This window comes from Pelodiscus sinensis, chromosome 3, assembly GCF_052426305.1.
Source record: "Pelodiscus sinensis isolate ZL-2025 chromosome 3, ASM5242630v1, whole genome shotgun sequence".
Taxonomy (NCBI): Eukaryota; Metazoa; Chordata; order Testudines; family Trionychidae; genus Pelodiscus; species Pelodiscus sinensis.
In genome coordinates, this window is record NC_143054.1 from 154,988,324 (window position 1) to 155,012,853 (window position 24,530).

Genomic DNA, 24,530 nt, shown 5'->3' on the forward strand with positions numbered 1-24,530 from the left:
AAAACTGGACTCAGTTTTGAGAGGCTCCATTCTATAATGGAGCACACCGTTAGTGGAATTGGATGTTTTTTAAAAGAAACATTATTTTCATTGTGAAAACAAGGGCAGTGTCATGATTCCTTCTGTTTTCACAACTACATTTTACATTCTTTCCAACAGTTTCCCAAAATGTGAAATTTAAGCCATAAAACCGAGGATTTTAATTTTCAGAAGTCACAGGAAAAAAAATCTGCATTTGCTATGTGAAAGATTAGGTATTTTGAGATTTCAGCACTGAGCTGGAAATCTCCTTATAGTTAAAGAATCATGAGGATATTCTTTTGTCATTGGAGAAGAGGGATAGCTGGTTTCATTTTCCCTTTTCTTTCTCTATAGCGCCATGTGGATGTATGCACATGAGAGGTATGGACCAGCTGCAGCACTACTAATTCAGCTGCTAATATAGAATATCAAAGCTGTCAATTTAAACATAGTGGCTGTGTCTAGACTGGCAATTTTTAATTGCGGAAAAACCTGTCAGCTGTCTACACTGGCCGCTTTGAATTTGCGCAAGAACACTGATGATCTAATGTAAGATTGTCAGTGTTCTTCCGCAAATACAATGACTCTCCCGTTCGGGAAAAAGCCCTCTTGTGCAAATGCTTTTGCGCAAGAGGGCCAGTGTAGACAACTGTGAACTGTTTTGCGCAAAAAAGCCCCAATGGCGAAAATGGCGATCAGGGCTATCTTGCGCAAAACTGCGTCTAGATTGGCACGGACGCTTTTCCGCAAAAAGTGCTTTTGCGCAAAAGCATCTGTGCCAATCTAGACGCTCTTTTCCACAAATGCTTTTAACGGAAACACTTTTCCTTTAAAAGCATTTGCGGAAAATCATGCCAGTCTAGACGTAGCCATAGAGTCCCCTCAAATCCTTCTTATAATCTCTTAGCTCTAGTCTACTCCAGGAGTTATTTCAAAATAACTCCCTGTATTTTGAAATAACAAGTGGAGCGTCCACACTGCTAAGCCCATTATTTTGAAATAATAACTCCTGCTTTCCACGAGGAATAATGCTTATTTCAAAATAGTTATTTTGAAGCAATGGCAGTGTGGACGCTCATCTGCTGCTATTTCGAAATAACTACTCCCAAGTCATTTAGAGTAATTACTCCCCCGTGCTTCCTGGAGCTCTAAGTCAAGGTAGCACATCCACATAAGGGAGCCTGCCTCAGACTAATTTCGAGGCTTCCCTGTGGTGTGGACATGCTATTTTGAAATAGTTATTTTGGGAGTTATTGTTTATTTCAAAATCATTTCCTAGTGTAGACATGCCCTTAGGGTGAAATTCACACTTAGGCAGAGGGCTGGCACAGAACTACTTACCATTTAAGTCCCATTCAGTCTTGCAGCTGGCTCTTTTGTAGGAGTGAATTTCACCCTTAGCAATTTGTCAGGCTTTCCTCTTTCCAATGGTCTCACAGACTCAGGTAGGGTAGAGTAAGAAACTCTCCACTAGCTTGGTAAAGTCAATCAGAATACTATTATCAGCACCGTGATTCATTTCACTTACTGTAAAATGAATCAGTCATCAGATGACCATGACTGTGCAGAACAGTTTACCAGAAATACACATAGTGACTGTCGCATGGTGGAAATAATTATTACCAGAGGTGGTTTCAGCTTGGCAGGAATTCTTGGCAGAGACACTCCAGGGTATTTTCTTTCAGAGTTTGGTTGGGTTTCACTCTTAGCCCTTCAGTCCTCTGACTATGCATCCAACCTGACATTTGGAGTAGGCTGGGAAAAATGAATAATAAATTATCTGAACGCGAAATACTGTTCAGCCAAGTGAACATTTCTCAGTCGTCATTTAGGTGATAGCCAATAGCACACCGGCTCCTGGAATTTCTCCACAGGATATCTCTGTGACAGACAACCCATTTACCTAGTAGGCTTAGAATGAGAAGCAAGTGAAATGGCCATAGTGAATAATTATCTTCTCAAATGCTGCTTTTTTTCTTTTTGGCAAATGATCCAACAGCGTGTTACTCCATTTTAAAGGGTTGTTATTCTGTTTTCTTTATTTCTTTTTCCATGAAAATTCACCAGAGTGATTTTATTTTGTACACGGTGTGAAAATCGCACAGATTTGTGTGTGAGCATATACACAGGAAGTGTAAATATTCACCCTGGAAGTGCTTATGAAGCCATCTTGAAAACTACTCTGAGTTATCAAAGTATCAGTTATCCAATCTGGGGGCAAAAGCACTATGTGAGTCAGATGGCTGGTTTTGTACTATCATATTTATAGTAGCCCAATGTCTGTGACTCTGTAACGCTGAAATCCTGGCTGTTGCCTCTGGGCGGTGCCGTTGCCTGAGTCACGTCCTTCGCCTCCTGCCCGGGGCGCTTGGCTGACATCTGCATCACTCAGCTGGGCTGCCACGGGGGGAGCAAGCGGTGAAAGCGGCCGTTTGGGCCCCATGCTCCCCATGCAGCAAAAGGTGCTGCATGAGGACCATGGTGCCCAAACGGCCGCTTGCACTGCTTGCTCCCCCGTGATGGCCCAAGTGAGTGGCGCAGAAGTCAGCCGAGTGCCCTGGTGGGAGGCGAAGGGGGGCGGGGCGCTGACGTGTGGTGTGTCAGCGGATCCAGGCCCTGCCCCCTGGCCATAAGCGTCAACACCCCGACCCCCTTCGCCTCCTGCTGTGGCGCTCGGCTGACTTCTGAGCCGCTCAGCCTGGCCTCTGTGCGGGAGGTGCAAACACAAGTGACCGTTTGGGGTCCGCAGTCCCCCAAGTGAGAGGCAGGAGGGGGAGGAGAAGAGAGAGAGAGACGGAGAGAGAGTCAGGAGGCTCAGGAGAGAAGATCAACATGGAGGAGAGACCTGAAAATCATGTCTTATGACAGCCTAATTGGCTAGTATATAATAAAAGGTGAGAAAGTTAATAAACACTAGTCTGAAATATTATTCAGTAGTTGTATTTAGGATTGTCAATGGTCCCAAACCAGACACCGTTGCCACAAATGACCTCCAGTCCATCCAACTGGGTGAGTTAGCACCACTAGTTATATTTAGAACTTTTTTGATTTTCAGCTGGATTTTTTTTAGTTTTCAGGAGTTTGGTTTTCAACAAAAAAAAAATCAAACTCTTCCTGTGATAAATAGACACTTTTAATGAAAAAATCATGCTGTTGAAAATCCAAAAACAGTTTCTATGGAAACATTTCAACCTAACGTAGTTATATTACAACAACATTTAGAGGCCCATCAGGTGCTAACCACTTTTAAAATGCTTTTAATGATGTGGTATCTTCCATAAAGAGCAATATGTTCCCATAAACATGTATGCCGAACAGTTTCACATAACAAATAAACACATAAGACTCAAAAGGGCTTGATTTATCACTGTGTTACTCCAGTGAGATCCTGTGCTGACTTTGGTGATTTCAAGGTGGAGCAGTGTGTGTGTATGGGGGCCAGACAGTGGGATATTTCTGTAAGCCAGGGGTCTGAAGGATTGCTTGCAATGCAGCCAGGTGAAGTTGTTTAGCTCTGCAAAACAATCAACTGTTGATATGTAAATACAGCTCATGCTGGGATGGGGAAAGAATCTGGGGTGTGGTTATATAAATCCAATTCAGCCAGGGTTGATGGAGGATCGGTTGTTAGAATGGAATGTGATGTATTGTAACTAATTTGGGCTGTTGTGGGGTCACAAACCAAGCTACCCTTAAATGTAGGAACTGTAAAATATGACACCAGTGCTTGCAGGAGAGACACCATCATTGAAGTGGTCTCAGATAAACAAGCCTCCCCCTTCCAGAGTTGAGTGAACTGAGTTGGGGGGAAAGGGCTTGAGCCAGCCTGCTTCATGCCTGCCAGGTGTGAGCTGTAAGACTGGTTCAACCTGTCTCTTTCCCCTTTGTTTTTAGAATAGACCTAAAACAGGCTCCATCAGGAGTCTTTTTGCTAGTCCAGTAGAAGCTGGAATCTTTTGCCAGCCTAGGTGGTGACTAAAGAGTTAAAATCACTAAGAGCTGAAGTCACTGGTTTGGCCTGGAGCCGGACCCATTGTAGCCAGCAAGATTGATGGTGGGAACAACTGGCAGGTGGCCAGTAGGAGCGGCTGGTGGGAATGACCGGCAGGTGGCCGGTAGGAGTGGCTGGTGGGAATGACCGGCAGGTGGCCGGTAGGAGTGGCTGGTGGGAACGACCGGCAGGTGGCCGGTGGGAGTGGCTGGTGGGAACGACCGGCAGGTGGCCGGTAGGAGAGGCTGGTGGGAACGACCGGCAGGTGGCCGGTAGGAGAGGCTGGTGGGAATGACCGGCAGGTGGCCGGTAGGAGCGGCTGGCAGGAATAACCGGCGGGCAGCACAAGTGGACCACAGGAGCAGCACAAAGATGGCATGGCCTCAGGCTCCATGAGTGGAGTCATCAGGGTGATGTGTCAGGGTCCGCACTGACTGGACAGAGCTGTAAGTGAGGCATTTGAAGTGGGGTACAGAGAAAATTTGAGTAATGAATGGACCCCTTACATTGTTGGACTAGGGAGCCTGAGGGGCAAAGGTCATTGCTCAATCCATTTGAGCTGGGATGGTTACTCATGGGGGAGTTAGGAACTATGTTTGTGGTATTTTTCCAAGCTAATGCCATGTAACATCTCTCCGGGTATGTCTACACTACCACCCTAGTTCGAACTAGGGTGGTAATGTAGGCAACCAGAGTTGCAAATGAAGCCCGGGATTTGAATTTCCCGGGCTTCATTTGCATAAAGCCGGGCACTGCCATTTTTAAATGTCCGCTAGTGCGGACTCCGTGCTGCGCAGCTACACGCGGCACAGACTAGGTAGTTCGGACTAGGCTTCCTCGTTTCACGAGGAGTAACGGTAGTTCGGACTAGGAAGCCTAGTCTGAACTACCTAGTCCATGCTGCGTGTAGCCGCGCGGCACGGAGTCCGCACTAGCGGACATTTAAAAATGGCGGCGCCCGGCTTTATGCAAATGAAGCCTGGGAAATTCAAATCCCGGGCTTCATTTGCAACTCCGGTTGCTTACATTACCACCCTAGTTCGAACTAGGGTGGTAGTGTAGACATACCCTCCCTCTTTCATTAAAAGTTTCTTTTCTACACTCAGACTCTGTGCTTGTGAGTGTGGAAGCATTGCCTCTCAGAGGCAACCAGGGGTGTGTTATTTTCCCAACCTACTGGGTGGGGGCTCGAGCCGGTTCTATGTGAGATGGATGAAAAGGGACCCCTAGATATTGAACCCGGCCCTGGCTGCTGCTGGCACTACCTGGCAGACTGGTTACATTTCAGTAGTAGCCAAGAGACAAAGTTGAGAGTAATCAGCACAGAGTGAATTCTTGAAGCTATGTCAAATGAAAAGTAGCCTGAAAGGAGGTTGTGAAGAGAAATGGCCAAATAAGAACAGAGCCCCGGGCTACCCATCAGGCAATGGAAGAGGAAGAGGCAGACCCACTATAGGAATTTTGGAGTAGTGATGGGAGAGTCTCAAAATCTCAATGAGAACAAGGTGTAAAGCAGGGCTATTCAACGTGCGGTCCATGGGCTGCATGCAGCCCACAGCCTGTTTGTTTGCTGCCCGTGATATGGTTTGGGTTTACACGGGGCTCAGCACGCAGCCCACAGGTGGGACAGCAAGTCAATATAATGGTCTTCTGTTGATATGCGTTTTAGTAGTTGAATTCCTGGACTGTCATTGCTCATTAAAAGTGCTGTCATATGGGTGGAAGTCAGGTAAATGTTGCATTGTATTAATATCAGCATAACAGACTTAAATGGGACCTGCGTGTTGTGTAGTTGTGCCTTAATCTTTGTATTCATGCCGGTCAGTGTGAAAGAAGCTATTTGCATATATATTCAACTTAAGTTGCGGCCCTCAGCATTTGCTGTGAGTATCACTGTGGCCTCTGGAGCTTCCAAAGTTGAGTAGCCCCAGTGTAAAGGACAGGAAGGCCAACTTTGTCAGACAAAGTTGTGAAGGCTGTGCTAGGCAGGTTTGTATAATGTATGGGACTTGGGAGGACAGGGAATGATCAGCATCAAAGAATGAGGCCAATGTCATAGACAGAGGAGGCTAAAGGGACATCTCAGTCAAAGAAGGAGAAATATAAGATGGAGTCATGTATAAGGATGTCCCTCCTGTCCAGCAGCAGCATTTCTGTCTTCGAGACATTTAACTTCAGGAAGATGAGATGAAGACTCAGGGTATGGCTATACTGCAGGGGGGTTTCGGGATACCGGAGGTATCCCAAAAAAACCTTACCACGTCCAGGGAATGTGTTTGCTTGTCCTCTTTTTTTAGCAGAAGAGCAAACATACTCTTTCTGAAGCCCCTGTATTCCTTGTTCTACGAGGAAGAAGGGGGCTTCTGAAAGAGGGTTTTTTTCCGACATTTGGCTCAGTATAGACAGGCCAAATGTCAGAAAAACCTCTTCCAACAAAAGAATCAAAAAAAGGTACGCAAAATGCGAAGTGCATTTTGTGTACCTTTTTCCAACAAAAACTTGTAGTCTAGCCATACCCTCAGTTCAAGATATTCAGTCTTGGAGTGTGAACATCATTCGGTTGCATAAATAAATGCCTGAAACTTAGCAGCTTACTTATGAACAGCACTTTATCATTCAGACTCACTAGTGGTTCCAAAACACCAGGCAACAAGGTATGAATGTGATGAAGTAGTAGAAAAAGTTGTTGGAGTGGATTGATTCCAGCACATGTCAGCCTTTGACTCATTTGACCTTCCCCCAATGTTATTTTAATGTCATTTGCTGCTGCTGAATATGCATTACTGTTATACAATGCTTACTAAGTTGGTTATGTAAAATTCTGGAGATAAAACCTCAATCCAAGGCCCCCTCTTAAGATTTCTGAACTTCCTGAGGGTTCTGGGAGCACATCCAAGGATTTTTATTGTTCCCAGAAGATATGTGGAGATTATCTATCATTTGGAGAATGCGTGTTTTGGGGGAGAAGGGGAGCATAGTATATTATTCCTTTCCTGGATAAGAAAGTGGGATTCAAGGTTGACCCAAAACAGATGTCAAAAAGGGAGGGAATCTAGTAAATAAACAAAGAGAAACCCCTGAAATATGCTGAAGGATTACTAACCATATTGTGCAATTTATAATGGTGCCATCAATATTATCCATCCACAATAAGTTCTCTTAGATCTTATAGGATTTCTCTTAGTTGCACATATTAACAATACAGCAGCATGGAGCCAACATTCATCTTTCATACTGAGCAAGGTTTTATAGCTTTTTTTCCTAGATGAGGTGACAAGTAGGAAAACTAAGTTTTACACTAAACAGTAATTCCTTGGTATAGATACTGTCAATTACTTATTATAGTTTTTTTTTAATTATACAAATGTTTAGGGCCTGATTTTTAGATCTTATTTTGCTTTTTGAATCCACAGAATTACAGATGCAAATACTGAAAGCCTGGTCCAACTGAATTTAATGGGAATTTTGTCATTGACTTAGATGTTAGGTCACATTAACGTACAACTGCCCCAACAAGTACTGTGTCTACAAACTGTGGGTACAAAAAGGAAGCTAGATAGTTAAAAAATCCTTCACTGCTTCTATTTATGATGCTCTCTTAGGAGCTTATAAGCAACATTTTTCTTTCTGGGGTTTGGTCCCTTTTTATGCAACAAATATTGATTTAATCTCACTGTTTGTTCTGGAGCACAGGCCAACATGACTTTCCCCCAGTTACTACATTGATGCAATGGATATAAATTCATATCAGCAGCAACACCACACCAGTTTGGAGACTTAGAGTTTGCTATTTAGCTTCCCTGTTAGCTAAATAGCTGCTTCTCAGACATAGCCTATGAATGCTGGATCAACAAATAAAAAGAAGGTGCAGAGTTTTAATGAATTTATCAGTGGTAAAATGATAATTTTTGTTCTGAATAGATACATTTAGAAACTGAAAGACTATGGGACACAAATTTTAATCATTTCAAGACTTTTGTCTTGACAAACTTTCTAACATCCCATAAGATGCTACAAATGCTATGAAGACCCACAAAAGGATCAGTCAAAGCTGAATGATGGGGCAACAAAATGGCAGATGAAATGTAATGTTGATAAATGTCAAGTAATGCAGATTGGAAAAAGTAAACCCAACTTCACATATAAAATGGAGAGGGATGGTGACAGATCACAACCTCTCTTCTCTGAATCATTTTCTATATTTGGGACAATGCTTGGGACACAGAAGCTTCATGAAAACAGATATTGGTGCATTGGCTGGGATTTCTGGAAGGGGGGACTGCTGGCAGAGAGAGAGAGAGAGAGAGAATAAAATACACTTAGATGGAACACACAAAGACTTCAGTTAAACTGATTTCTCCTCTATTGAGAAGCAAGTGAATAAGGCTTCAGAGTTTGGCTGCTGGTCAACAGTGAAGCAATGCTGTCATCAGAAACAGAATGCTAATGTTGAAAGAAAGGACACATTAGTCTAAACATCCGATCTTACAAAAAATAAACATTTATAGCGTGATAAGATACACGTTTAACTTTATATACATGAATAACTCCAGTGACCTCATCAGAATTACTCAGGTGTATACAGTTGTTGACCACTGACTCCTACCTAATCCTGAAAGGAGTGTTATGTAGTTTCTCAGTATTCTAAAGTAAATGACTTGTTATGAAAAATTAGAGTACCGTATGTAGATAATGGGTAGGTATTAATTTCAGTATGGTCATGAAATATGATCAGATATGGTTGTGTATCTGATAATGTACATATGCATAAGTGTTTGCAGGATGTGATACCTGGTATCCAACTTTCTCCTCCGAAAGACAAAAATGCTACTCACTGTGAATGTCAAGTGAATGTTCAAATATTGTAACTTTTAGAACACTGTAAACTGCTTTACAACATTTGGCTCTTACAGACTCATTCAAGAATGCTGGGTAACAATGGAGATTTCTGATTGGCTGACAGTGATGTAATACATGTGTTAATATTTCCTACTGAAAGTACAGGTATGACCTTTTTACCTTGGTGTTTCCATATCATAATAACTATGAGGCACTCATAGTTAATAGATTTCTGAGGGATTATTGCACTTTGTGAGTAGCTGAAGTCACTTCACTTTTGGCTGGTGCCTCATACGGCACCTGAGGTGTGTGATAATCCCCCAGAAATGCACTGCTTGTTGAGTCTCATGGCTTAATTATTAACATTAACTGAAGCTGGCTATAGAGTAACTGGCCTACCCAGATGTTTCTGTGCATGGTGGATGGATGTGATGACTGATTAAAAGAAATCCAAATCATTGAGAAACCCAGTCTTGGGGAGTTCTTCTGTCACAGTGAGAGAGAGAGAGAGACCGTGCAAAGTGACAACAGAGATCTTTCCACTGTGTCCAGTGTAATAAATAGCCAATTTAACACAGATTATTCCATTGCTAGGGGGTTGTGAAAAGATTATACAAAATACACTCGACCTTCTAGTTTAAAAAGCTTTAGGCCCAATCATGGCACCGTTGAAGCCACTTAGGCACAATGATCCCCCTCCTAAAGCTCTTCTCCTGATGACCTAGGGAGGCCTGTGAGAATGGAGCCCTGCTTCTGCACAACCTGTAAGGTCACCAAAGGCCAAAGTGGCTTCTGAGGGAGATGTCCTTTTCCATAGATTCCAAAGGTCCTCGGAAGATAAATTTGTTCATTTCCTGCACACATAGGAGAAGACATGTCACTGAAATTTGTTAGCTTTCTGTAAAGTTTAATAAAACCAAATCAATAATAATAAAGTTACATTGGGAAAGCTATTCCGGTATAAAGAAGATAGGGAAAGAGCAATAAATAAATAAATACTAAAGGAAGAAAAAAATTACAAGTTTAAAACTATAGGTAACTGATAAAGGAAGCCAAAGGAATCAATGAAATACCAGTGGTCAGTTGGGCTAGAGATGTCATTTTAAAAAACATATTAGGAACAAGAAATAACTAAACTTGGGTATATGTCAATTGCTAGATGCAGATGCTAAAATAGTAAATGGTGATGTACAGAAGGCAGGAATGTTCAACAAAAATTTCTGTTGTATGTTTGGAATGAAGCAGGAGGATGTATCTAAAAACAGAAAGTTTATCATCTCTTTAAAAAAAGATATGAAGCAGCATCTGCTAAAATTAAACATTTTCAATGCAGATCCAGCTAGCTTACACCAAGAATCTTATAGGAACTAGCTGAGGAGTTGTCCAAATCACTAAATGTTAATTTTTAACAAAACTTGGAGGACATTCAGTGTAGTTCTAATATTTTAAAATAGTAAAAAGGTTGATGCAGGAAATAATAGACTGATTAGCTTGACATTGATCCCATGTAAAATAATTGCATGGTTCATTCAAGATTCTAACAAAAAATTAGATGCTAAAAAATATAATTCATGCAAGTCAAAGTGGGTTTCATGAAAAGTCAGTCTTGTCAAGCAAATCTGTGGAAGTTTGTTCATTTGAATGAACACAGGATTATAGGTGTGGTTAATAAAAATAATTGTGGAAATAGAGTGCTTGGTTACTCCAATTCATGGAACACCACATTTCTCCATGCTTTATTAATGCATGACTTTTTGATCAGAAAGCCTGCATTAAATGTACATCAGAGGATACACATTCGATGGATTAAAAATGGTTCAATGACAGATCTCAAATGTAGTTGTTAATGTGCAGAGGTCAATGAACAGGACTCCCCAGGTTCCTTGCTCAGTAAGTAGATTCAAATAAGAATTAGTCATTTCAGAGAAGCTAAGTGAATTATTTGCTTCAGTCTTCACAGCTGAGGATATTGGGGAGATTCCCAAATCTGAGCCATTTTTTTTAGGTGACAAATCTGAGGAATTGTCCCAGATTGAAGAGTCATTAAGAGGAGGTTTCAGAACAAATTGATAAATTTAACAGTAACAAGGAGTGGAGGGGCGGCTGTTGGTCTGCTCTGTGGCAGTGACCCACATGTGGTCCATGGCAGCTATGTATGTGATGCACAAGCTGCGGGCTTTTGGGGCTAGCTCCAGCCAGGTGTTGCAGCACAGCTCCTGGTCTGCTTCCCACTGCTAGCCCTGCCGGTCCAGAGAGTGCTGGAGGCCAAGTAGGCAGGCAGCATGTTCCCGCTCAAGGTCCTCACAGGCTCGTCCTGTGGTGGCAGCTCCCATGCTATTGGGAGGCTGGCGCAGAAGGTGTTGCAGGCGCTTCACTCGCAGCTGGTCCAGCTGTGAAGAACAAAGAGAAGGGTAGTCAGCCTAAAGCCTTTTCGCCCACCTTCTGCTCCTCCAATCCTGGCGCTGACTGGGGCCTAACAGCTGCTTGAGGTTCCACTGGCTGCGGCACTTCCCTTGCTGCTGCACTACTCCACCAAATGATCCTTGGCCAGTGCTGTGTGTCCCTGTACCAACAATCTGCCTCCAAGAACTTTCCGGCTGCTTTGGTCCAGTTGCAAAGCACAAAATGGGTGGAACGGATCTATCCCTAACTGTGGCAACTTTGGTTTCAATTAATATTTGTTTTCATGCCTAATTAAACATAGCCTTACCTAGAGAGCTGCAATCTGTGCCTCTGTAATAATACAAATACGCCTAGTTATACAGCCTGGATTAAACTTTTATTAAGGGACACAAATCCTCATGCTTCCAAGTATAAACCAACTGCTAGCTGTCTCAAGATAGGAAGAAATATTCCCCACAGGCATTTCATTGCATAGTTGTCCCAAAAAAGGGTACATACATTTTCTTCACAAGCATAGCTCCTTTTGAAACAGGATATGAACTAAATAAAACCACAAGCCTGAGCTGATAAAGCAAATCTTATGCCTCTTTGGTCCTACAGATCTGCCTTAATAGCACAAACTAGACCACAGTGTTTGGAAAACACTGCCATGGGGCACACGTGAGATGTGTTACCTTTCACATTTTAACATAAACAGCATGATCCAAATTCATACCTGGTGGATTGTCATTGCCCTTTAGTGGGGGGATAACAACAAGGATGAAATCTGCCCCCCAGCATTTTGAATAAAGGGACCATACACTGTGTTTTTCCCTAACGAAGCAGCATAAAGGGTATTTGGGAAGTTGAAGAGCTAGTTGTATTTCACAGCATGAGAAAAAGGAGAAAGAGTGCAGTACAAATTCAGTACTTTCTGTGTTTCATAAAGGGAAGAAAGCCAGTGTTTGTTCCATCTTACTTGGACTGGATCAGACAGAGTAGCCTAAGGCAGTGGATGGTAACAAAGCTAGCTTGAAGAACAACAATTTGCATGTTTTTCTCTGCCCCTGCAGACAGTGATACGATTCCTGATATCACCGAATGAGGAGCTATTAAAGGAAGCATGCCATAACCATAACCACAGGATGGGCGTTTCTTTTATTGTATGTTTCTTTGAGGAGTTTACAATATGCAGTGGATTGCTGACCCCATGGGCATGCAACAAGATTTATCCCGTGTTTACCTTTGAACTTGAGTGGTGACACATACTTGGAGAAATTGGTATGCAGCAAGTTACATTCCCCAGGGCTGTTCAGCTTCCTGATTCAGAAGTATTCATTTGGGTGCCTGAAGTTCCTTCCCTCTCATAGAGGAAAAGAAATCTCAGTAGGGGGTCCCTCCTGCTTTGTTCTGCTAGGGCAGGAGGCAATCTGATCGATTCCATAGCCTGCAGGCCAGCACCTAAATCTTACACCTCCCAAGGCAGAAATGTGGGGTGCCATTCATGGGCTCTGCACCTTTGTACTGGTTCTAGAGATCTCCCCTCCAGCTCTTAGGCAGTATGGCTGTATTCAAGCCACCCTAAGACGTCACCAAAAGCTGCAGCTGACTATGGGAAACTGCTTCAGGATATAATCTCTGCAGGGTGTACTCTGCAGTAACATTAATACCGCTTTGGACTATCAATGCCTTTACCTGGAGTACCTCACAGAAGCAGTGGGTTGAAATGTTCGTCCATAATCCAACGTACCAGTAGCCGAACTCCTCTCTCCTGATGGATCTGGAATTCACAAGGCATCCGCACATTGGATGAAAGGGGGCATGATCAGGTCCTCTGTAATTAACTGGCTAACATGCATAAGAAGCTTCATACTCATCTATCCAGTCCCACAAGGATCACTTAATTTTCCATTCAAAAATCACATGATACACAACCTGGATTTCTGGGGCTGCCAACTGGGAAGTGGGGAGAAGAGGAGTGCAAAAGAGGCCATTTAAATCATCACCAGAACTCTGGAAAGCTGGACTGGGCAGCATTGAAGGGCTGTCTGGGGGACGCTAGTCCTCAGTACTGCCCCTCCTGCAGGCCTGAAGCTTCCACCCATCTCTAGCCTAGGGGCCCAGCAATTCTGTTGGCAGCCCTGTGGGCTTTCTAACCACTAATACGCAATTGCGTGCCATTGACATATTTCTCTCTCAGTTGGTGCAGTGAAGATCGTCACAGAGCTGTACCAGTGCCTACAGCACCCGGATGAAAAACAGCTGGCTTAAACTGAATCCAGGCAAAACCTAAGCGGTGGTAACAGGAAAGGGGAGCCATTTTAACTAGCCAAGTCAGAACTTTTTCTGTCATTAAGGGCCTTTGACCTCATCCAGAATCTGCTGCATTTACTATTCCCAGAAGCCAAGTTACTATCAATGGTCTTTTTCTGGCCCCATTTGTAGGAGATTTTATCCCACCTGCTTATGCCAAATTGTGGCACAGTGAACAACAAATTCACCAGGTCCAGACTGGATTTTTATAATTCACACTCTTTGGGAGTGCTCTTAGAACCAATACTCAGGTTCTTACACTGCCAGAACTCAGAGTAAAAGAAATGACACCAGCCATTTCAAGATTATCAACTGCATCTTAATATTTTTCAGCACCTGCTCTATACATTGGGGTTAAAAAATAAAACCAATCTTCCTACAAAATGTTAGAAATAGTATTTTTCATATAAATCCCTCTATTTTGAAATTCCACTTTTGGCACTCATTTCCCAACCAGCTGTGGTGTTTCACCTTCTGAGGAGCATAACTGACATCTGAAAGTCCAAGCACCATTGTGCTAAAGACTCCATAAACAACCCCACCAAATCCTGTATGATAAATGTCCCTATGATTAGTTAAACAGATATTGTAAAGCACCAGCAGAGGGAGGTTTTGTTGACACAGCATCTCTGGAGACATCTGCATGTTTTCTTTTAGTATTTTAGCATTCAGCAACTGGAGCAGAGAGAATGACAGAAAATCAGTCAGTATTATTCACCCCTGATGATTTTTCTCTCTCTTTCTTTCTTTTACTGTTTTCTGGTTTTCATTACACTGCCAGATAGAATTCTGTTTTGTGGAACTGAAATCGAGTTGAGCTTCGGAAAGGCAAAATGTGAAAATACTGCTTGCTGCAATCACAATATGGCTTTTTTAGACTGTAATCCATTAAGTCACTTCTGTGTATGAAGAATGAAAACAAAAAGGACATTTAGTGATTTTTTTACAGCTCCTGATTTTACAATTACTGCATTACTGAGTCACTTTTTTACATTATTTTTAAGTCTTTGGAGTAATATTTCCATGAACATGTTGGTTTTATTTTGGAGTCTCCACTTAAGGCTGTTCGTAAATCTTTCCATGGAATGGCAGCTTTTTGTAATCGGCCATTGTTAAAAAAAACGTTACTGGCTACAATGGGTGTGACAATAAATGTGGGAAAGGTCTGGCTCTTGCTTAACGCTGCTGGATCAACTTTCCCAGTCTGGAGGAAAGGGGTAATTGTGTGTGTGTCTCACCTCTACACTTTCATTCAGACAGTGGTTAGATGAATGGTTTTCAGTGGGAAACAACTGAAGCATGGATGAGTTTAATCACTGTGGCCTGCTCAAACATAAAATACGGACTCATCGGATCAATTTTCAACAGGGTATGACGTGCTCCAGATTAATAGCAGTTTACAGTAAAGAAGGAGAATGAACGTATATGAATTCAGTATGAAGCGTCTTTGGTTCCTGATGTAGTCATGCTTTTCCACCAGATGAAAGGAACATTTTTGTAGTTGGTTAACCAGCAAACAAAAGTCCATGTATGTGAATGTGTGATAAACTGGATATTGTTGCCATGCCAGATAAGGCTCTAATCACCATGCTTTGGATACTAAATGAGAAGAATGTAACTCTATTTTAATCAATCTCATGGGATCTGCTTTTTCCATTACTTTGTTTAAATCCCCTTTAAAGACCAACACAGAGAATTTGTTTCATTGTGCTACTCTTCCAGCAGAAGCTCACACTGACTCTAAACAGTGTGTCTAATTGTAATGAAGATAGCGGAACTGTGGAAGGATACAAAATTATGACATACTGCTGATTCCGTAGCTCGATCAACTTTCAGACTTTGTCTGGAGGCTAAATTACTGTGTTTATGTTTGTTTATTTGCATTATTTGTTATTGAGTGTGTAGAATTCATACATATCCCGCTATACAGAGTCAAAAAAGATACTTAAACAGAATGTATGGGGCCAGTCCTCCTCCTATATTGAAATGAAGTTCTGTATTTTATTGATCTGTCCTTCAGAAACAGATTGGAACAGACTTTAAATCACATTACATATGCTCTGTGAGGTAAAAGGAAATGAAGCAAGTGAAATATTAAAATGCACATAGAAGAATTTTGGAACAACCGCAAGGGTGGAAGGCAGGGGACATTTCAGTGGGGCACAAATTTGAGCATTCCTGAGGCTGTTGTAGGTGGCATACAACCTTTTACCCTTCCCTCCATTTTAGCACTCAAGGGTCTAGCTCCTGATACACTATGTTTGGAGCTCACCAGATGGTGCTGTTACATGGTCTTACAACTTCTTTTCTTTTCTTTTCTTTTCTTTTCTTTTCTTTTCTTTTCTTTTCTTTTCTTTTCTTTTCTTTTCTTTTCTTTGTGTGCAATCACATTTTTAAGTCTTGGAAGCAAATGCTGGGCTATTTTTTATCTTTCTAATGCTCCATTGAAGTGAAAGAGACCACTATCAGCAAGTAAAGTTAAACAAATGTGTACATCTTTGCATGATCAGAGCCAATAAGGTGCCCATACCCTTCACTAGTGATAGAAATGTAGCCGTGTTAGTCTGGGGTAGTTGAAGCAAAATGCAGGACAATGTAGCACTTTAAAGACTAACAAGATGGTTTATTAGATGATGAGCTTTCATGGGCCAGACCCACTTCCTCAGATCAAATAGTGGAAGAAAGTAGTCACAACCATATATACCAAAGGATACAATTAAAAAAAATGAACAAATATGAAAAATACCCTTCACTGCTATTCATTTCAATAGAAGTTTCAGGATTTTCAATTTCAGATTTAGTGCTCAGCACCTGATAGGATTAGGCCAGTGGATAAGAAGGTCAGAAACAATCACTTGGGTCATTTTTCTATGATCCCTTGCTTTTTCCAGGACCGCTCACTACCTTACGCTCAGTGTTAAAAGTGACTAGTGACACAGGTGCAGTTTGAAAGAACTTTGAAGGGCAATGCTCTCTAAAAATCAATCCAATTTATGAAAACCAAAATACCAGATGGCTAATCACTTAAAAATTAAACCTTGCATGTTTTCTAATGAGAAAGGATTGTTTAGGTGTCCAACCATCTGATTTAATGTACTTAGACTCCTGGATTCACAGATTCAATATTGCAGTAGACATGACTTGACCCTGTACTATCCCAAGGCAGATTAATGAAGTACAATGAGTTAATTCCTGGTTTCAATACAATCAACGAGAATTTTGCCATTGATTTCCATGAGACAAGGATTTCACCCCAAGAAATTAACTAACATTGTGTCTTTTGATGAGACCTTAAAAATTGGGGCCTGTTTTCTCCGAGTAGACATTGAAATTCCATGGAAGTTTTACAAGGCTATGGGTTTGCCTTGGTGTTCTTTACCAATTTTTTTCTTTCCTCCTACAAAATGTATTTCAATTGGCTGCTCTCCCCCAACCCAGAGGTGGTGGCAGGTCAGAGGTACTGTCTGTATATATTTTGCAATCATTAAGGTTGGAGAATGTTATACAAAAAACGTAAAAGGATCAATCACCTTCCACAGTCATGCTTTTCAAAATCCAGTTGTCTTTACTATTTGTTTTCTAATACTTTAGCAAATATCATACCTTAGCAGGGTTGTAAAGGAGAAGGAAAAGAAAAAAAAGGAGTTAGCATTACTACTACAGCCACAAACCCCACAATATCTGATCTCACTCAAAACCAATCGATCAAAACCCCTTGACACAGTAAAGCCAAAATTGGGTGCATGCCAAAAACTCTCAATCATTTTCTCCTGCTCTCTCTCTCTTTCTCTCTCCACAATATTTCTCTGTACTTTGGAAAGTATATGAAGGAGAATGAAACTCATCATTTTTTGGTGTTCCACTATTAGCCCATTTTAATTAATTCCCCATTTCCTGTCTAAGATACCTTGCTGGAAACACATTTTGATAGAGAGACAGCAAAACTGGAGAAGCATCACAACCTAGGTGTTTGTTTTATTACAAATAGATGGCTATTTTGCATTCTATTTTGATTATCCAGTCCTGTTTTCTCATGGAGGATGGATTCAGTACCTACACACAGGCCCAATGATAGGGGAGGCCAAAGATGGCAACTGCCCTGGGGCCCAGTGATTCAAAAGGGCCCAGGGCTCCCAGCCACAGCTACCACGACACTAGCAGTGTCTAGATCCCCAGACCCTTTAAATTGCCACTGGAGCAACATGTGGAGCACTCTGGGAGTCTGCAACAGGGTGTATCCCCCCTGAGCACAGTTCAGATGGGGGTTAACCCAACCTGGAGTGCAGGGGAGGCCACACCCCCTTTAGCTTACTGGCCATGCTCCGGCTGCTCTAGGATAAAAGAGAACTCCTCAGCTCAGTTGGGGTGGGTGGCTGGGGGAGAAGGAGCTCAGGACCAAGCTTGTGAGCAGTCGCAGCCCCAGCCACAGCTGCCCCAGGATCAGCCTCCCCAGCAGCAGCAGTCGCAGCCCCAGTTGCCCCAATAGCTCATTGCGCTCCAGCCGACATCCCTGCTGAGCTGGCTATGGAATTTTCCCCTGCCAACAGAGCCCCAACCATCCCCCCCAACCCTGCAGTAACACCGCTCACAGGCCCTTGGGAGGCTTACCAGCTGACTAGACCAGAGTGGCTGTATTTACCCTAGTGGGGGTGAACTAGACTTGGGGCCTAGACCTGTGAGGCTGTACTTGCTGTAACAGTAGAAGCTGTACTTTGGGAGGACTGGCAAGGCGTGTCCCGGGCACAAGGATGCTCCCTTCCCCTGTTACAGAGACACTGAAGGCTATCTGGGGGCAGGGCTCTGGGCAGTGCTGAGGGTTGGCTGCTCCTAGCTCCATCCCTTCTGCGCGAGGCCTCAATCCTTCAAGGAGCAAGGAGTTGCCCCCACATCTTGCCCAGGGACCTGACAAGTCTGATGGGCCCCATGCCTACACATCTCTGATTTTGTCATATTAGACTTTGAAAACACTATTATACATTTTATATAAAATTAAAAGATTTATCCGGGGTTGCTCTGGTCTTTAACTCATTTAAATCATTGCTTTGGAGTGAGGCTGGGATTTTGGGTTCGGTATGCAGACGTCCCTGGGGAGAGAGAGGACTACACCCAGCCATCACTCACTGCAGCTGCTTGGAGCCAGGTGAGAAATGCCTCTCCATAGCTGCTGCAGCTCCAGCAAACACAACTGGGGGTATGTCTACACTACCCCCCTAGTTCGAACTAGGGGGGGTAATGTAGTCATACAGAGTTGCAAATGAAGCCCGGGATTTGAATTTCCCGGGCTTCATTTGCATAAAGCCGGCCGGCGCCATTTTTAAATGCCGGCTAGTTAGGACTGAGTGCCACGCGACTACACGCGGCACAAACTAGCTAGTTCGGATTAGGCTTCCTCGTTCCACGAGGCGTACAGCTAGTTGAGATTAGGAAGCCTAATCCAAACTAGCTAGTTGGTGCCGTGTGTAGGGTAGTGTAGACATACCCTGGGAGAGGAGTATATGTCCCTCCGCTGTGGCAGGTCCAGGTTCATCTAGCCCCTGCATGCCCCAGCCAGAATGTTGAATGATGCAGCAAACTGTGCATTTTCCTTTCACTCCCTAACAAAGAGGAACAGCCAACAATGTTTGCCTATAAATGAGGTGGGGGGGAGCTAAGGGCTGGGGAAGTTCCAGATGAGGGGGCACCCCCTGCTAATCCCTTTCACCTGTTTCTTTTCTGAAGCAATCCCATTCCAGGCACATCCTGTTTTCCTGGCACCACCAGACCCTTTGCCTTGCTTTAATTTATGATAAGAGGAAACTGCATACCAGATTTTGGTGGTCCTAGCTCTTTCTGTTTAGGAGGAGTTCTTGAACAGACAGACACACAAATAGACAGATAAACTCTCTCAAATACATATTAGTTGAAAACTCTTGCCTTTAGCCATCCAATGGTATAATATTAATTAGCTCATGACCACTGGTGTTTTCACCTAGAATTATGAACAATGAAGTATAACAGTTGCAATTTTCCAGGCATTTCCAACAGGATATTCCAGTATAAAAATCTGATATATAATTTGTATTTTCATTCAAATGTAGGATCTGATCCAAAGCTCACTGAAGTAATCAGGATATCAATAAATTTTGGATTGGGTACTTATGATTTTTTTCGGTGGAAACTAAGCTACACATCAGGGAAAGGGCAGACTGATCAATTTTCAGTTTTCTGTTGCAATACAACTAATTTTCTTTCTATGGATACTGAGAAGTTTGACTTTGGAAAAGCAAATGTTGGAACATATTTTATAAACATTGTGTAAATTCTTGTATAAAGTTACATTTTATAGGAAATTTTACTGGTCTTATATCCATCAGCCAAAAATCTCAGGTGCTTAAGTCTGTGGAAAAATAAGCTACTGTCTGTTGAAGTTTCAATAAAACAATCCAAAAAGTTGATGTTAAAGAAAAACTAACACACAAAACTAATATTATTTTAAAGACTCAAAGGGATTTTTTTCCTTTTCAGTTTATATTACGTAGCTTAGAACTCTTCAACAGTTTGTTTCTTTTAAAGGTCTTAGTTTTCTATAATGTTAATTCTTACTCTGAAGTGAAAGAGTAACAACAACTTAGGTTAAAATCATTATTTTAATATTAGTGAAACAAGGTGGATGAGGTAATATCTGAAGAAGAGCTGTGTGTAAGCTCAAAAGCTTGTGTCTCTCACCAGCAGAAGTTGATCCAATCCAACATAGTACCTCATACACCTTGTCTCTCTATTATCAACCATCACAGAGGGGTAGCCGTGTCTATATCTGCAAAAATGAAGAGTCCTGTGGCACCTCAAAGACTAACAGACTTATTTGGTCATTAGCTTTCATGGGTAAAAAACATCTGATGAAGTGGGCTTTTACCTTCAAAAGCTTATGCCCTAGTAAATCTTTTAATCTTTAAGGCGTCACAGGACTCCTTGTTGTAATATCCACTAACTACATCCAACCAACACAACCATAACACTGCTCATGTTATTTTAACATGTATTTTAAGGCTGGGGGAGTTGTTTTCTTTTACAATATTTTCGCTTTAAGTGATTTAAAATGTTTCTAAAACACTCCTGAGGCATACAAGCAAATCTACTACTCAAAATATTGATAATGGTAGGAAATAATTCATGAATACAACCAATTTTCTGATGCAAGAGAGTAATTTTTCTAATTTACTGTCTACATTGGCAATTAAGCAACAGAGCTTTTGTGGTTCATAAGTGGGTAATCCCCACCTCCCACACACATACAAAATATTTGTTGAGGCAAGTACTAATGTAAAAAATACTCTTCTGCTGACAAAGCAAACCCTGAAAATTTTTTGTTGGAAAAAGTGCCAACAAATAGAGTTTACACTGCCTTTTAGCAACAGAGCTGTGTCACTAAAAAGCTGTGTAATGTAGACATACCTTAATGAGAGACTACCCAGAGAATGAATTCCAAATGACTGCTTTGGGGTTTCTTCTAAGTACTGACATCTAATCACTAAGCTCACCTATCCAAATAAGCTGACTATAAGTCAGTCTGTTTTTCTTTAATTATAGTTCAACCTAGGAAAGTAGCAACTGGTCTCACATGGACAACTTAAACATTTCCGCTATGACCAAATCTCCTTAAAAATCCCTTCATTATTTTACTTTTGAACAAAAAGTAAATTGTGTTTCATAATTAGTTATTTATATAGCATGTTCTTGTGGGTTTGCTTTTGCTCCCACTAAAATACAAAAATTGCATTTAAAAATGTTTTTTACAATATGTTTACTTTCCCATGCAGCTCTTGGGCCTGGTTCAAACCCCAGCTAAGATAATGGAAAGTATGCTGGGTGCCTGGGTGCAGCCTAGCATATCCAGAATAACTCCTTGCTTATTATATTCCTGAAAAATATCATTTTAAGTGAAACAATGTTAAGCAACTCCAATTTCCCCATAAGAAATTATATAAATGGGTGGGTGAGGTTCCAGGGACATTTTTTTCACCAGACAAAATGTATTATATACATTATACAGTACACGTTTTAAATAATTTTAAACAAAATTTAATACCGAGCTCAGCAGTGATGGCTATAAAGCTTGACTGAGGCAGGGGTTTAGTGGGGTCAGGGTGTGGGGGCTTGCCCCTCTTTGTCTGCAAGTGCTCCTGGGGTGGCGGCAGAGGTTTGCCCACCTCCTGGATGGAACACAAGGCAGGCTGAGGGGGGAGAGCCAAATAACATTAGGACATTGCACATCTTGAAAAGAGCATGTTCTCTAATACAGGCATGTCCAAAGTCCGGCCCGCGGGCCAATTGCGGCCCGTGTTCTGGTTTAATACGGCCCCACAGGTAATTTGGCAATATCTATCTTTTATGGCCCCCGACGAATCCATATGTATTGAGATGAATACATTGTAAAATCTCAGTTAATGTCAGTTGGTCTAAATCGGTTATAAATATATTTGGACACAACATGTATACTTGGTGTTATGTTCCTGTTCATATTTTTTGAACTTAAAAGTTGACAGACAACCTTTATTACCAATAATATGTAATATACTTTACAATGTTGCTGACATATATTTCAGCTTCCTGGATTTTTTTTCATCTGGCCTTCAGATATGAAAGGCAGAGTGATTTAACACCTGTTTAGATTTGTCATCCATGTGACGAAATGAAAAGTATGCCATTTGCAATAAACTTTGCATAAAATAGTTAATTTGCATTTAATTTTAATGGTTCAAAGAATGTCAGGCAAAATGGTCGGCCCTCACGCATGTTCACTTCATCAAATCTGGCCCTTTTTGAAAAAAGTTTGGACACCCCTGCTCTAATAGATCAGCAGCCTAATAATAAATCAATGTTAACCGGAATGACTAAGAGAGAAGTTATTGTATGTGCAGGATCACAGGCTAAGTTATTAAAAGTAACAGACACTAAATTTGTGCCCACCACCCTCTCTCCCCCAGGCATGTTGTTTCTTTTCAATTGGCATTTCATTCATTTAGAAAATGAATTAAATACTAAACTGAATCCCAGTCCTGCAAAGACCAACCATAGGCTAAACCCACTGCAACTAGTCCCATTGACTATGGTTTAGAAATGAACTGCCTGGCCAGTAAAGTAAATTACTTAGAGGAGTAGCCGTGTTAGTATGTAACTTTAAAAACGAGTAATCCTATGGCACCTTAGAGACTAACTAATATATATGTATTATTAATTTCTAAATATATATAAAAGGGGGACCCTCAGAATAAGAAGGGAGAGGGAGAAAAAATTACCTCAATTGTAGTCGTGGTGTCAATAAAGTTAATCGAGTAGGCTGGAAGTGTCCCCTACTTAACTTTTGATGTCAATAGGGCATTGAATGTAAGGAAAAGTTGTTATAATATGTTAACCAGTTCAGGATACTACAACTCCAGTACCCTCCAGTCACCTAACAACATTGTCAACCTATCCATCCACACTCTTAGCCCAGCAGAAGAAACATTACTATCTCAGGGATTCTTTTTCTGTCCCACCACAATAAGCTAGTTGGTAATGAGCTATCTACTAAAACCAATTTCCACAAATAAACACAATAAGAATTAAATTCAACTCACTGGCATGCTTAAGCCTTGCTGCAAAAATTATAGCAAAACATTTTATATTGTTCTGAAAGCACCCACAGATCTAGGTTAAAGAACACAAATCAGATATTCAAAATGGTAACACAGAGAAACTTGTTGGGCATCACCAGATGATTGATAGCTTCCCCAATTATCACCTCTAATATCATTAACTCACAGACATTTACCTTACCCCTCCCCGTTCCCCTTCTGTTCTGAAATTTGATTTGTCCTTTTCATATGTGTTCATTTTTTTTAATTGTATCCTTCGGTAGATATGGTTGTGACAATTTTCTTCCACTATTTGATCTGAGGAAGTGGTCTGGCTCACGAAAGCTCATCACCTAATAAACCATCTTGTTAGTCTTTAAAGTGCTACATAGTCCTGTTTTTAGTCACATTAATGTTACTTTTAACAGTACACTTCCACTCAATGTCCCATTTTAATATGGTTCTTCATTTATTAGAGACAATCATTAGGAGGTTCATTGTGAATTAGCACCCAAAATTATGAATGTGAGGAAAGACCCTTTAAACAATGGGAGAGAGAGAAAGTGATGTTCTAGAAAGTGATTATATAAATGATATCCTGGGGTTATTTCTGCATCTAATGTGCTCAGTGCACCACTAAAAAGATATCTCCTCTAATTGCAGGTGCTGCCAATTCAGCCAAATCAAGCTGTGGTCTTTCCTTTTTGCACATCATCAGCAAATACAGGTTCTGTGAACCAAATAAGACCCTCACATACACTGTTTAATTCCACTGTTGTCATATTACATCAACAGTGACATGTGTAATTTCACTATTGTAAATAGGGTTAAGCATGTGTGAATTCTTGGAATATTATAAACAATTCTGCTAATGATGCCCAAGAAGAAATAGAATCTAGCTCACTCTCCGAGCTGTGAAAATAAAAATATGATATAAAATAAGACCTGTTCTGTGTGTTGAAAACTTACAAATTCAAACCACAAGTTGCCACAAAAAAAATAGAGGCCTTTCCCTTGCAGGTCACTATCCAATGGGAAAGCCGGATGTTGGTCTCAGTGATCAATTAACTACACTCTTAAGCGGTAATATGTGATGGAGGGAAGGGGGTCTTTTCCTGGAAGTTACTGATCAAGTGAAGGCATTGCAGGCACAAACCATTGACTGACCAGAAATATCCAGCCTCAAGGTCAATTATTACTATTAATCGCTGACCCACGGGTGGTCACCAATGAAATGGTTTATTTAAAAAAGAGGCCAGTGTTTTCCTTGCAGTTCAAAATGTCAGTATAGTCAGGCCCAGCCTAACAGGTCATGCGGCTCCCAGACACGGCAACGAGTGAGCAGCCGGGTGAGTGGGGCTAGGAGCCAGGTATTCTGGGGCCCTGAATGC

The 24,530-nt window shown here is 41.6% G+C and overlaps 1 long non-coding RNA gene across 1 annotated transcript in view; it reads right to left on the bottom strand.

Annotated features, from left to right (window-relative positions):
• Positions 1 to 10,953: 10,953 nt before the first annotated feature.
• The window catches only part of LOC142828025 (uncharacterized), a 32,308-nt gene continuing 18,731 nt past the window's right edge, over positions 10,954 to 24,530 (bottom strand). The window contains exons 3-4 of the long non-coding RNA XR_012902934.2: positions 12,929 to 13,013; positions 10,954 to 11,241 (exon numbers count right to left, since the gene is read on the bottom strand). This is a non-coding gene — a long non-coding RNA (uncharacterized LOC142828025). The remainder of the gene's footprint in view (positions 11,242 to 12,928; positions 13,014 to 24,530) is intronic.